The following is a 15150-nucleotide window of genomic DNA, read 5'->3' as shown; positions in this document are numbered from 1 at the left end:
GACAGCAGCCATGTTGTTTGTAAACATTACACAGAGGCAGGCTTATCTTTATCTTGAGCACTCAGCCTGTGAAAAAAACCTAATCCCCCCTCCTCCCCTCTGACTCTGAAAACAATGACTAGTAACACCTCATCCTCCTCCTGCCCAGACTGAGCTCCCATGAGGCCTTGCTACTGCCAAGGCTCTCTGAAAACCTGTGGGCGTGGTTTATTTAGTTTATAGGGAATTAGAGTATTAAAACAAAAACAAAAAAGTATTTGGCTTGAGGAATGCCCTATAAACAATAGGAAAGGAACACAATTATGCAATGAGTAAAAGTTCACCTCAGATCCACTTTAAGTACAGTATAAATAATAATGTACAGTATATAATCTTAGCCTGCATTCCCACTAGGGTGCCACGTCCATTTCCGAATGCTGATGCAAATTCTCACTTGAATCGCTAAATTGCATTGGGATGCATTTTCCAATGCAATTGTAAGTGCCTTTTAAAACTGCACAGGAAGTTTCTGTTTCTTGCATATTAGCCTCAATTCACTAATATCATACTGGAGATAATAAGGCAAGAGAAAACTTACCACCACACAGTAAGAGAGTTATCTTATCTCTTCATTCCTTAAGTTACCTCCTCTGTAGTTAAATTACCTCCTCTGTAGTTAAATTACCTCCTCTGTAGTTATTTCCACACACAGTTAATTAACAGCCTGTATTTAACTTTAGAATTCTGGAGTCATTTTAAGGATTGGAGAGTTAACTTAAAGACAGAAGAGTTAACTTTAGGTTTGCCTGAGGTAAAATGTTTCCTGAATACTACACGCCTTATCACCATGGTGATAACTATAGAAACGTTATTAAAGACAGGAAATAAGCTTAGTTAATTGAGGCCATGTGTATGCAAATTGCATGTGATTCACATGCATTGCTATCCCACGGGAAATCAAAAACTTTTTTAATATGTTTTTTTTTTAAAAAGGGGTGGGGGGAGATTTGATAATGTATTTTTTCACTCATTGAATATGATTATTTATTAAAAATGCAAAACAGAAAAACACGGAAAATCCAAACTAATAATGCAAATGTTGAACAAAAATGCATAAATGCACATGGTAAAAAAACTCATGGTTTTCTGCATAGACAAGTGTGCTCCCAGCCTTATGCTACATACACACAAGATAAATTAAAGATCACAGACCAATTTTACCCCCTTCCATGTAGTATGGCGTACATCAAAAAAGGGCGTTGGGAAAAAAGAGCGCGTGGTGTAAACGATAAACAGTATTATCGTTTATAGAAATACTGTGTAGAATTTCGTTTACAAATAGTGTTTTAAGAATTTATAAATCACTAAATAATGTGTATGAGATCGGCAATTCTTAAAACGTTAATCTTCCCTGTTTGTAAACTGAAACTTATATTTACGTTTGTTAAAAACCCTCCCTGTACCTATCCCTAACCCCTAGACCCCCTGTTGGTGCCTAAACCTAAGACCCCCCTGTTGGTGCCTAAACCTAAGACCCCCCAGTTGGTGCCTAAACCTAAGACCCCCCTGTTGGTGCCTAAACCTAAGACCCCCCTGTTGGTGCCTAAACCTAAGACCCCCCTGTTGGTGCCTAAACCTAAGACCCCCCTGGTGGTGCCTAAACCTAAGATCCCCCTGTTGGTGCCTAAACCTAAGACCCCCCAGTTGGTGCCTAAACCTAAGACCCCCCTGTTGGTGCCTAAACCTAAGACCCCCCCTGGTGGAGCCTAAACCTAAGACCCCCCAGTTGGTGCCTAAACCTAAGACCCCCCAGTTGGTGCCTAAACCTAAGACCCCCCTGGTGGAGCCTAAACCTAAGAACCCCCTGGTGGTGCCTAAACCTAAGACCCCCTATGGATAATAATGTTTTACAAACATTAATAAATAAAAAATGTAAATAAAAAAAATGTAAATAATTTTTTGGGGTGGATAATAATGTTTTAGAAATAGTGATTTAGTATCTTTATAAACGTTATTCGTCACGGGCTCATTTTGTAAAGTTAAATCATCATAAAACCTTAAAAATCTCCAGGCGCCGTTTGTTAAAACGTTAATAATCTCCGGCGCCTTTTTTTCCCTGTTCGGCGCCCATTAAACAATATTTATAATGGGAGTGAATGGGGCGCCCTTTTTGTCCACTTGTCTCATGCGCCCAAATCTCCTGCTTCCGTAGTATGAGAGCATATTCTACACAGGCTATTCTATTGAGCGGAACTCCCCATCAGATAAAAATCTTTGCAAGATGCTGCACACACATATGATGTACACATTCAAAAGATCAGTATCTGCAAAAGATCTGTTCCTGCAAAATGCATTCATAGTCTGTGATATCTGCAGATCCTCATACACACCTTGTTTAAGGGTGCATACACACATCAGACCATAGTCTTTGGAAAATGAAAGATCACAGACCAATTTTACCCCCTTCCATGTAGTATGAGAGCCATACTCCACACAGTCTATTCTATTGAGCTGAACTCCCCATCAGATAAAAATCTTTGCAAGATGCTGCACACAAAGATGCTGTAGACATTCAAAACATCAGTATCTGCAAAAGATCTGTTCCTGCAAAAGATCAGTTTCTGCAAAATGCATTCATAGTCTATGATATCTGCAGATCCTCATACACACCTTGTTTAACAGACGTTTGAGCCCGTGTGTGGCTTCTTTTACAATCACTCAGTATACTTACCACCACCTGCCCTGACCTGTCTACCACTCCAGTCTTTTTAGCCAGCTCTGACCTCAGCTAGCTCTCATGTCTTATTATCACCCCCAGAACAAAACTATGCTACCTTCCATATCTCCTGTCTGCACTGTCCCCTGTCCAGTCTGATTTTCTGAATTGCAAGCCTGTGGGCTGTACTGGGAACTACCAGTCCTCAGGGGTTTCTAGTCCACCATCCCTTGAGGGCAGCTCTTGCAAAGGTTGGAGGGCTCCCTAGAATGTGTACCCTGGGCGAGCCTATGTCACTGCTAATTATTGTCCAGAGACTTACAACTTGTTACATAAAACTTTGCAAACAGCATAATGCCAAAAGTGCACCTGTCCAGAGCAGCCAACTGGATTAGCAACATGTTAGCTATGAATGAATGCTATCAGATATTATGCTGTAAGGTGAAAGTAAAGTGAGAAACTCAGCTCAACATGCAGTAGCAATGATGGGGCATATATACAAAATAACTGTAAAACTGTACGCAGTGCTCAGCAATTTTATCATTACTTTCGACAGCTCCATAGTAGGCATTGCACAATTACTACAACCCATATTACCTAGGTAACACACATGTTGTGAGGGTAATGTGCATTATGTTGCTAGGGTAATAGGTGTTATGCTAGCAACATGCTGAATACTTAGAAAGTGAGGGTTGCAGGCTGTGTAACTGGCATAAGCAACACTATAATTTCCAATTTTACCGCTATTTAGGAAATATGCTCCAATTTGTAACCACCTTAGGCCTACCCATTAAAACTCTTACATCTCTGTGTGCCCAGACCTTTAAGTGTGCTATATTAACAGGTGACTGCACCTTGGTTTTTTTTTCTTTTGCTTTTGTTTTGTTTTTTTATAGTCAAATTAGCCTAGGCTACTATGTTATCACATATGTGTGTTTAATTAGGCTTCATTAAACTGGTGCCCCTACGTGGCTTAGAATCAGTGATACCTATTTTGGACACACAAAAAAGCCTATGAACTTCCCTAGTAGTATAGCAGCTGCATGCCACGATAGCCCCACATAATTTTGGCTAGTGATGTCTCTACCTCCTAGTGATGTCACTTCCTGCATTGAATCACAGTACCCCTACTGGTTTGCCCAGTGGTGAAAAATTGTAAAAAAAATTGTAAAAAAAAAAAAATTGTAAAATTTAAAGTACATTTAAGTACATTTTCCCAGTGTAAAATGAGAAATCTGACAGAACTGACGGGTTTTAGACCAGCTTTTCTCCTCGGGGGGAGAGGGGGTTCTCATGATTTACTTTATTTTCAAAAGCACTTAGTAAATGGTGGTTTCTCCATCCTACTGCTAAAAAAAACTGTGCAGCGAGCAGGGAGGCTGGCTAGCATATTTGTATAAATACTTTTCAGGGAATGTCTTTATAAAGAATAAAGGCCATGCTGAGAATCCCCCATGAGGAGATGGGCTAATCCAAAACCTGTCAGTAATGTCAGATTTCTACTACCTCCTATAAGTGACAGCAATATAGGAGAAAAGTAATTTATGTCTCATTTTACTCTGGGAAAAATGTACTTCTTATTTGTATATGTTTACATGTACTTTACATTTTACACTTTTTCCCAATAGTTCCCCTTTAAGGATAAAAGCATGGTGGTTACAGAATATAGGGCAGAAAAGGGGGCCAATTGGGGACAAATTTGCACCCACATGTTCCTACACTGCCGCTATTGTCAGTCCCCTATAAGTACTGAAAGGACAGCTATCATGCAAAATACATGTGTACACGAAGTACAATTCTCTGAGATTAAAATGCATTTTAAAATTACTTTCTCCTATGTTCCTATCACTTGCAGCCAACAGTGAAAATGTAATCTGACAAGGTTTTGGACTAGTCTATCTCTTAATGGGCATTTTTTTTTTGTTGAAATTTTTTACATAAACATTGGATAACAAGAAGGAAGGAAGGTACAGTTCATATAATACAGAACTTTGTACACAGGGTGATCATGAATAACAGAGTGATCATATAACTTGAAAATAACAAATGCTTCTGTTCCTAAATTGCCCAAAGTACTTATACGGACGGGGTCCTCATGGGCATTTTTGGAATCTCTTTCATTCCTTACAAAAGCACTCCATGGAAAGGATTTATACAAAGATGCAAGCCACTCTGCCAACTCGCTTGCACACTACTCTGGCAGTTAGATTGAACAACTGATGTCTTCAGTTAGTGCTTTTGAAAGAGATGAGATAAAAGATAGAAATGGAGGCTGGCACTGCTGTCACTGGTGCTTTATGTAACGTTTGCGGAATCATTTTCGCGGTCAGCGCACAAGATGCGCACTGACACAACGAAAACCTTCCACAAGCATATAATTGGGTGAACTCAGGCTAGGTTCAATGCACCAGCAGAGGGCAATTCCCACCAGCAGATGGTGCTGTGGAGTGCAGACGAGCACAGCCTCTGCACAGCCACAAATGTCAGATGGAAATTGTACAGATCTAAGACAGTGCGGGGCTGAACAGCCCTTAAAGAGAAGAGCACAGAGATAGGCTAAATGTGTGTTCCCCAATCTAGTCGCCACCCAGCGATGGTGAACACACATTCGCAGAAACAAAATATGAACGTGATCGCGAGAGAGGCGATCGCCAGAAGTGACACAAGACTGACCAGAACAGAACACAAGAGTAGCAAAGGTACAGCAAACGACAATGAGAAAATAACGAAAATAACAAACGCTAACTAAACGCAAACACCGCACTCATTCGCAACAGCGAACGCGTTTACAGCGCGATCTCCGCACGTTAAGCGCAACAGAGACAAGCCAGCCTATCTAACCACCGACAGACAAACACGAAACAAAGAACGCGAGCGCTTGCTTAACGGTTACCTCACCGAGCCTACAGCAAGCGTTCAGACAAGACCGACAAACGGAAAACAGGAATACGAGAGGAAAGATCCACTGCTCTTTCCGTCAGAGCGAGTGCGATCCGAGTTCAGGAACAGGCTAGGGAAGATCCACTGCTCTTTCCGCCAGAGCGAGTGCAATCCGGGTACAGGGACAAGAAAGCAGATCAGAAGGATCCACAGCCGCTACCGCTAGGGCCTAGTGCGATCCAAGCATGACAGACAGATGAGATAGCAGTGAGCAACCGCTGCTCCAGCTATACTCCAAGAACAAAGATCAGAAGGATCCACAGCCGCTACCGCTAGAGGCTAGTGAGATCCAAACACGACAGACAGATGAGGTAGCCGGTAGCAACCGCTGCTCCAGCATACACTCCAAGAACAAAGATCAGAAGGATCCACAGCCGCTACCGCTAGAGGCTAGTGCGATCCAAACAAGACAGATTAACAGAAGGGGCTACCCGTAGCGACCGCTGCTTTGATTAGCACCCCAGACAGACAGAATGATTTCCTGACAACCACCGTTGTTGACAGGACAATCGCAACAGAGAGGCAATACAGACAACACAGATAACAATCTAACTGCACTAGGGAAACTGCCTAGTGCAGTCCCAAGAATTACTCTAAGATAACTTTGACAAGAAATAGCATGGCTGACACTCTAGGAGTGTTTCAACAAACCCTGAAGGGATGACCAGCAAAGGACTCTGGGAAACATAGCTCTTTATACTGCCAGCCTACAAAGGAGTTAGCTGGGTGATTTGCATAACCAATGTATGCAAATTCCTCAGCAGCAGAGCAGATCTGGAACTTGCAAAGAAAAGACAGGTCTCTCTTCCAGAGACCTGCAGCCCACAGACTAGAGGAATGGTCAAACAGCTGTCTGCCTGTGCAGCCAGCTGAGCGGATCATTACACTTTACTGAATATTAATTGTGTGCATTAACATGCCAGCAAAGCATGAATTGCATAGCATTCAAAAGTTGGTGCACATACCGGTCTTGATGGGGCAGATGTGGGGCAGTGGGTGCCGGGCACTGATAGCCTGACAGCGGTTTCGCATGGATGGCGCTTCTACGGAGGCTTAACATTGTCACCTCTCCCATAACACTGCAGTGCCAATGCTTTTGTTCTACCCTTTCCTTAGAAAGTAAAGAAAACCCTGAGTATCCCCCAAGAGGAGATGAGCCAGTCCAAAATCTGTCATCTGTCAGATTTTCACTGCTCACTGCAAGCGACAGACCCATAGGAAAAAAGTCATTTTTAGTGCATTTTAATCTGGGAGAAATGTACTGATACACATGGATTTAAATTTTTATATTTTTTTTTTTTTTTTTTTGCAATAATGGTCCTTAACATTCTTTATTCCAATTCCAGCCCACTTTGCATGCTATCATGACTTGAACTTGTATGTATTTGTTTGTTTTTTATTTATTTTATTTGTTTTTACTTTATTTATTTGTTCATCAAGTTTTTAAAAAAGTGAAAGAGATTGGGCTTGATTCACTAAGACAAATGGCACGTCTTATCAAAGTTAACACTCCTTATTAGGCCTGGTGCACACCGAGCGGTTTTTGTAGCGTTTTCCAAATCGCATCGACATGTGAAAACGCTTGGCTAATGTATTTCAATAGGATGGTGCACACCAGCGGATTAAGGTTTTTAGAAAACCACAAACGTGGGTCCTGCAGCACTTTTGTGGGTTGCAGATGTGTTTCTGCCTCAATGTAAAGTATAGGAAAAGCTCAAACCGCTCTGGAAAACGCTAGATCAGGCGTTTTTGTTACACAAGCTGTTCAGTAACAGCTTTTACTGTAAGAATATTTGTAATCTGCTACACAAAAACGCTCCAAAAAACGCTAGGCATGTTTAGAAAACGCCTCTAAACATGCCTAGAATCGCCCTGAAATCTGCTCCTAAAACTGCTAGAGTTTTGAGGATCTGCTAGCTGTTTTAGTGTGCACTGGGCCTCAAAGTTAACATGCCTTATAAGAGTAGCATAGCGAGCGCTACGAACTCGCAGGGGCTCAAGGCAGGACGAGTGGAGCTCTCGCCATTGCCATAAGTTCGTAGCGCTCGCTATGCTACTCTGATGAGGCGTGTTAACTTTGATAAGGCGTGTTATCTCTGATAAAGCATGCTATTTGTCGTAGTGAATCAAGCCCCTTGTAATTAGTACATTTACTAAAAATAAATGTCAAATACAAAGTATTCAAAAAAATTCCACTAGCAACACAATCCAACACAATCTCCTAATTTATTTCTATAATAAATGTTTTACAAAAAAGTTAAATGAAATGATCATCTTTCCAGGGGATTACTAGATGTAATGGAAATAAACAGTAAACATTCATGTCATTGTCCTCCTCATGTTTCTATCTGCACAGATGCCCCAAGGCCAGATCTCTCCATTTCCATAATGCAGAGCACTTCTCAGCCCTCTCTATAGAATTGGCCTGTGGCCAGCACAGAGAACTATTGCAGTCCCAGATGAACGGAGATGAGAGGGGCTGTGTGGGCAGGAGGTGAAAGAGCCATTTGTAACAAACGCAGAAACATCTCTGCTTAATATAAAGACTATAGAATACAGCCAGAGAGTCTATCTAGCACTGCTTCCGGAAGGCGGAGATGGGATGAACTGGGGATTATTTTGCAACTAAGCGGGGTCTTTTCTCTAACTGTCCTGCTTCCAGTGTAATCATAATTTCATACAATGACCATTTATGTGTGTCAAGTTGGAAGGTATCTAAAAGTTCATTTTTTTCTTATTCTGCCTCTAAAGAAGAAAAAATAAAATAATATAATAAATAAAATTGCTTATTTTTTTACAATATTCATTTTTAGATTATTTAGTCGATGTTTGTCCATTGTAAAATCTTTCCTTTCCCCAATTTGTAAAATGTTGAAAATGTATCACTGATGGTGACATCTTTAGTTCTACCAGGCGAACTATACAGAATGTTAGCTGTTATTTCCCACAATGCAACTAGGTTCAAAGACAGCAAACTGTCAGGACCATGGTCATGACATCACACTGTGGGGGGGGGGGGGGGGGGTCACCACAGTATCCGTTGATCAATTTGAAAAAAGGTAAAGATTTCTTGCGTGAAAGGGGGTATCAGCTACTGATTGGAATTAAATTCAATCCTTGGTCACAGTCCCTATTTAAAGCCTAGTTCACAGTGGTCAGTTGTGTTGCAGAATTATTCTGCATGTCACCTCACTTCCCATACAATTCTATGGGTCTGTTCACAGTACTGCATTGCGTTATTCTAACTCGCTGCATGCAAGCTTTGCATTCAAGTCTATGCCCAGTCTCCATTGCAGTTCATTCGTTATAACGCATGCATTATGCAGCTGACTGCTTTGAACCTAGCCTCAATGTGAGACATGATTAAGGGCTGGTTCACACAGACGCTTGGCGGCTTTTACCGGCAAGCGTTTGGGAATCATCGGCTAAACGCTCCCATTCAAGTAAATGGGAGCGTTTAGCATCGCGCAGTTAGCAGCGATTACCGTAATCGCGCAAACCCGGCGTTCCGATAGCGATTTAACGCATCGCTTCAGCCAGCCCTAGAAGCTGCATGCGGCTTCTGGGGTCGCTTAGCCACCGTGTTTTCATGTCCCCTTGCGGAGATGACAAACGCAGATCGTTACGGGAAGCCGGCGATTGATGTACCGCCACCCCCGAACAAGACGTCACAGGACGACGCGGCTTCCGACCGCCGCCAAGTGTCCATGTGCACCAGCCCTTACTTAGAATAAAAATCTTGATCTGCCTAAAATACCTGACTCTCACCACAAATATATACTAGTACACGATTGTGACTATCTCTCTTTACAGAATTACGCTGTGGCTAGATTTAATCAGTTCTCTGCAGATTCCTCCTGCATTGTTCAAAATTCATTGAGAAACCCGTAACTGATTCAGCCTGTTATCAGTTTATGTGTGATCAGACTGCTCAGTAGGCAAAAGTGAGAAAAGATCACATGAATGTGACCAGATAAGTTCCATCCGCTCACCTGTATTCCTCTGCGATTTTCCTTCTATAGGTGCCCAATGTCACCCAACATATATCAGTTGCTTGGCCGAAGTGCTCCGGCAGAACAGATTGCTGGTCGAGCGGTCAAGAGGGGTCAGTGGCTACTGTACACATGCTGGGTTCTTGGCGGAGGCGGTCATTATCGGTTGCCTTGGCCTAGATTCATTTAGCGTGTGTATGGAGCTGTAAAAGCAACGGGGGTGAAAATAATGAATAAAATTACATTTTTTTTAAATATTAATTTTATCCCAATTTACATTCTAAAATGTATCACAGGTGGCGACATCTTAAGTCTTGTCAGGTGATCTCTGTGGAATTTTTGTTTACTGAGAAATCTAAAGCCAGTACAAAATATACCTGGTTTGCCAGAATGTGAGGGTTGGGGGAGGTTCTGCATATCTACTCAGCCTAGGCTAAGCATTACTGGAAGGACAGGGACCCATACCAATATATATCATGAACAAAATTTTTGAGCAAGAGAAATGTAAAGGGTGGTTAAAAAGATGCTGTACACATGTGAAAGATCAATTCCTGAAAGATTATTTCATAGTCTATGATATCTGGAGATCTCATACACACCTTGTTTAATAGACAGTGATTTGCAGATTAGATCCACCAGGATGAACCTGAAAGATTGAGAGAAATATCTTTTGTCTCGTCTTATGAGGTCTTTAGTGAACTTTTTTTACAAAGATTATCTGCAGATTTGATCTTTGATCTTTCACTTTTCAAAAATGTATCTTGTCTGCACCCAACTTAAAGAGACACTGAAGTGAAAAAAAAATGATATAGTGAATTGGTTATGTACTATGAATAATTACTAGAAGATTAGCAGCAAAGAAAATATTCTCATATTTTTATTTTCAGGTAGATAGTGTTTTTTCTAACATTGCATCATTCTCTAATATGTGCAGATTACACACTACTCAGCATTCGAAATGATTCTTTCAGAGCAGTCTGTGAACTAATGACCTTTCCTCTGGCAGAGAAAAAGAAAATAGTTCAGGAACAGTGGAGATAATAAAAGACAGAAAACAGCCCTCTCCACGACTTTCAAAGTCGGAGAGCTTAATGGCTTTTTTGCATAAAGATAACAACTGAAGTTTCTAAACTCTTCCTGTACTGGAAACAATTAGACTGATGTATCTGATCCTAATGTTTTATTTCTTAGCTGTACTACACATACAAATCATAATATCATAATTTTTTTTCGCTTCAGTGTCTCTTTAAGTATCCAAAATCTGTTGGCCTTCATTCTACATGGCAGTGGTAAAATTGGTCTTTGATCTTTCACTTTCCAAAGACTTTTATCTCATATGTGTACTTAGCTTTAGTAAGATCAGTCTTGTAACCACTTGCCGACCGCGCACTCATAACGCGCGTCGGCAAAGTGGCAGCTGCAGGACCAGCGACGCAATATTGCGTCGCCAGCTGCAGGCTGATTAATCAGGAAGCAGCCGCTCGCATGAGCGGCTGCTTCCTGTCAATTCACGGCGGGGGGCTCCGTGAATAGCCTGCGGGCCGCCGATCGCGGCTCGCAGGCTAAATGTAAACACAAGCAGAAATAATCCGCTTTGTTTACATTGTACGGCGCTGCTGCGTAGCAGCGCCGTAAGGCAGATCGGCGATCCCCGGCCAATCAGCGGCCGGGGATCGCCGCCATGTGACAGGGGACGTCCTGTCACAGGCTGCACAGGACGGATAGCGTCCTGTGCAGCCCCGATCACCAGGGCTGCCAGGTAGGAGATGGGGAAGCGGAATTTCGCCGCGGAGGGGGGCTTTGAGGTGCCCCCCCCCCCCCCCCGCCAGCCACACGCAGGCAGCAGAGATCAGACCCCCCCAGCACATCATCCCCCTAGTGGGGAAAAAAGGGGGGTGATCTGATCTCTCTGCCTGGTGTTTGATCTGTGCTGGGGGCTGTAGAGCCCACCCAGCACAGATCACATAATTCAACGCTGGTCCTTAAGGGGGGGTAAAGGGTGGGTCCTCAAGTGGTTAAACCTCCCTGATAAACCTATGCAACAGATAAATTCCTCAGTTTGCACTTTGCAAAGATTTTTACTTGATGGGTGTGCTCAGTTTAATAGAATAGACTGTGTAGGTATGGCTCTCATACCACATGGAAGGTGGTCAAATTGGTCTTTGATCTTTCATTTTCCAAAGACTTTATCTCTTGTATGTACCTAGCCTATACCTGAACTCTCCTTTTGCCATTCTGAGTTTATAGACTTCCTACATTCTGCATACCCTGTTCTACCTATAGAAATACTCGCATTGTTTTTTGTTAGTATGAGCTGCTGCCTTTCATACTGCACTTTACTGCAACTATGCCTGTATTCTGGTAAGACGACCTCAGCATCTACAGTAACAATCCACATATTTTTCGCATGAAACAATCACATGAAGGACATCTGTGTTGCTGTATAAAGCACAATACTAACATTGCAGATAATCACTGTCTTTCTGTCACTGGTATACAGCCTCAGAGTCGACTATCGGCATTTAAATGTGGTGATGTATTTGAGCAAAAGAATAGGACCAGTGGTTGTTTGACAAAATAATTTGAATTCCATGGTAATGCTCCAAGTTAACCGTGGCCCACTGCCAAGAGACAAGCCGCTCTGGAAGTCCCCGCTGCCCCTCACTAGTGAGAAAAAAGATGATTACTCTTGTTGACGTAACCTGAGATGTAAAAGCCACCTCAGGCCATTTGGAGGGGTAATCAATTCTAATTATGGCATACTGTAGGAAGGCTGCTCTGGATCACTTTAAATGGTTCATTGATATTTATACTTCTTTTTTTTTTCTTCTTCTCCTATTTATCCTTTATGGGGCTGCAGTTTACCACACAAGCTTAGTTATGCAGTCAGGTCGACTCTAAAATATATTATAATTTACATCCTCATGAAAGATATTATATAGAAGAAATATAGTATCTTAGGGCTGGTGCACACCAAGAGTGGTTATGAGCGTTTTTGAAAACCACTTGGCTAATGTATTGCAATGGGATGGTGCACAACAGAGCGGTTTGTTTTTTCCGCAAATGCAAACTCCGGTCCTTCAGCATTTTTGATGATTTCTGAGGCGATTCTGCCTCAACGTTAAGTATAGGAAAGTGGAAAACCACTCTGAAAAACGTTAGATGAGAGCGGTTTTCCAAGCGGTTTTGTTACAGTAGCTGTTAAGTTACAACTGTATAAAAAACGCTACACAAAAATGCTCAAAAAAACGCTAGGCATGTTTAGAAAATCACTCTGAACATGCTTAGAATCGCTCTGAAAAACCGCTTTAAAAACCGTTCGCATTTGCGGATATGCTAGCGGTTTTTGGTGTGCACTGGCCCATACTCAATTTGCGTACGTACAAAAAGGGCGCCCGGACAAAAAGGGCGCGGGGTGTAAACGCTAATTAACAATTAATCATTAATAGCGTTTATAAAAATAGTGTGCTATATTTCGTTTACAAATAATGTTTAACAAATTTATAAATCATTAAATAATGTTTATGAAATCGGCAATTGTGAAAACTTGAATCTTCCCTGTTTCAAAAGTGAAACTTATAATTACGTTTATTAAAATAATGATAATATATGATTAATTTTTATAATTGTATATTATTGTGAATAACCTTCATTTATGGTTTGTTCTTATAATAAAATCTGAAAATATTCTTTATAACGATGATATAAATATAACTACGTTTGTAATAAGTGTTGTAAAACATTAGTAAATATTACTAAAATTGTAGTAAAACTATATCTAAGCCTACTCTCACACAGAACCCTCCCTGTACCTATCCCTAACCCCTAGACCCCCCTGGTGGTGCCTAAACCTAAGACCCCCCTGGTGGTGCCTAACCCTAAGACCCTCCTGGTGGAGCCTAAACCTAAGACCCCCCTGGTGGTGCCTAACCCTAACCACCCCCCTGGTGATTTATATTGTAATGTTACTATACCTAACCCTACTCTCACACAGAACCCTCCCTGTACCTATCCCTAACCCCTAGACCCCCCTGGTGGTGCCTAAACCTAAGACCCCCCTGGTGGTGCCTAAACCTAAGACCCCCCTGGTGGTGCCTAAACCTAAGACCCCCCTGGTGGTGCCTAAACCTAAGACCCCCCTGGTGGTGCCTAAACCTAAGACCCCCCTGGTGGTGCCTAAACCTAAGAACCCCCTGGTGGTGCCTAAATCTAAGACCCCCCTGGTGGTGCCTAAACCTAAGACTCCCCTGGTGGTGCCTAAACCTAAGACTCCCCTGGTGGTGCCTAAACCTAAGACTCCCCTGGTGGTGCCTAAACCTAAGACTCCCCGGTGGTGCCTAAACCTAAGACCCCCCTGGTGATGCCTAACCCTAACCACCCCCCTTAGTCATCGCTTTATTATGTGGATAATAATGTTTTACAAATTGTGACTCCAAAAAATATATTGCAATTTACATTACGTACTGATCGCTTTATTTTGTGAATAATGTTTTAAAAACAGTAAGGGATAAAACTTTAAATAATGTTTTAATTAGTTAAATAGGATAAATATGTTTAGTATTTTTATAAACGTTATTCGGCACGGGTGCATTTTATAAACGTAAATCACCACAAGCTCAGTTATAAATCATTAAACATCTCCGGGCGCCGTTTGTAAACTTTATTTAGCTCCGGCGCGCCTTTTTCCTGCTCTGCGCCCATTAAACGTTATTTATTATGGGAGTGAATGGCGGCCCCCTTTTTGTCCACTAGCTGCCTGCGCCCTTTTTTCCCAGCTCCACTCAATTCACCTTTTCAATTTACCGTATTTTTCGGCTTATAAAATGACTGGGCGTATAAGACGACCCCCCCCCCAACTTTTCCAGTTAAAATATAGAGGCTGGAATATACTCGCTGTATAAGACTACCCCTCTTCAAACGCACACCAAAAAAAAACATCATATACTGGTGCTATGTTTGAACAGATACTGGTGCTTTACTGTATGTGGTACCCAGTATATTACAGTATATAGGCGATTGACGGTTGGATTGGTCAAGCAGATTGGCCAACTCTCCCTGTTTATCAGAGCAGTATGGAAGATCACGTTGTGCCCATAAAACACGCCTCTTTCACCCGTCTGGCTCGCCCTTGTATCCTATAGAAAAAACAAGGCAAGCTTGGGCTCCATGTGTCATCAAGGAATACAAAACTTTATTAAATACAATACTGACAGGTTCTCCTCAGGAACCATACTCAGCCGCTGATCGTTGCCAACAATACACAAAGTTTAAAAACAAGAGCATAGCAGATTGCTTCATAAACCAGCTGTTTAACAATTATATCTGCTTCAATTGCAATGCATGTATGGCGCAACATCAAACATACATGCACCACTCGCCCGCGCATGCACCTCCAATTGCACCGTGCCTAATAGCGTGTTTATAGTGTTGGGGGGCCCCCTTTCCAAACATAACCGACAGGAATCCGAGCTCAATTCACTTCAATATTGATAATGATGACAGTCTCATCCTTTTTATGCATCA

At 42.0% G+C, this 15150-nt stretch overlaps 1 protein-coding gene across 3 annotated transcripts in view; it reads right to left on the bottom strand.

The window, feature by feature from the left end:
- Positions 1-15150, bottom strand: part of CREB5 (cAMP responsive element binding protein 5) — an 839414-nt gene that overhangs the window by 791720 nt on the left and 32544 nt on the right. For 2 of the 3 annotated variants that reach the window (XM_068236067.1, XM_068236066.1), the window contains exons 3-4: positions 10227-10273; positions 9628-9830 (exon numbers count right to left, since the gene is read on the bottom strand). The gene's annotated coding sequence lies outside the window, so the exon portion shown is untranslated. The remainder of the gene's footprint in view (positions 1-9627; positions 9831-10226; positions 10274-15150) is intronic. The other variant, XM_068236068.1, reaches the window with a different exon arrangement.

The sequence above is a fragment of the Hyperolius riggenbachi genome, chromosome 5, assembly GCF_040937935.1.
Source record: "Hyperolius riggenbachi isolate aHypRig1 chromosome 5, aHypRig1.pri, whole genome shotgun sequence".
In the NCBI taxonomy this organism is placed as follows: domain Eukaryota; kingdom Metazoa; phylum Chordata; class Amphibia; order Anura; family Hyperoliidae; genus Hyperolius; species Hyperolius riggenbachi.
Note: the sequence above shows the minus strand (reverse complement) of the source record. Positions and strands in the feature narration are given on the sequence as shown.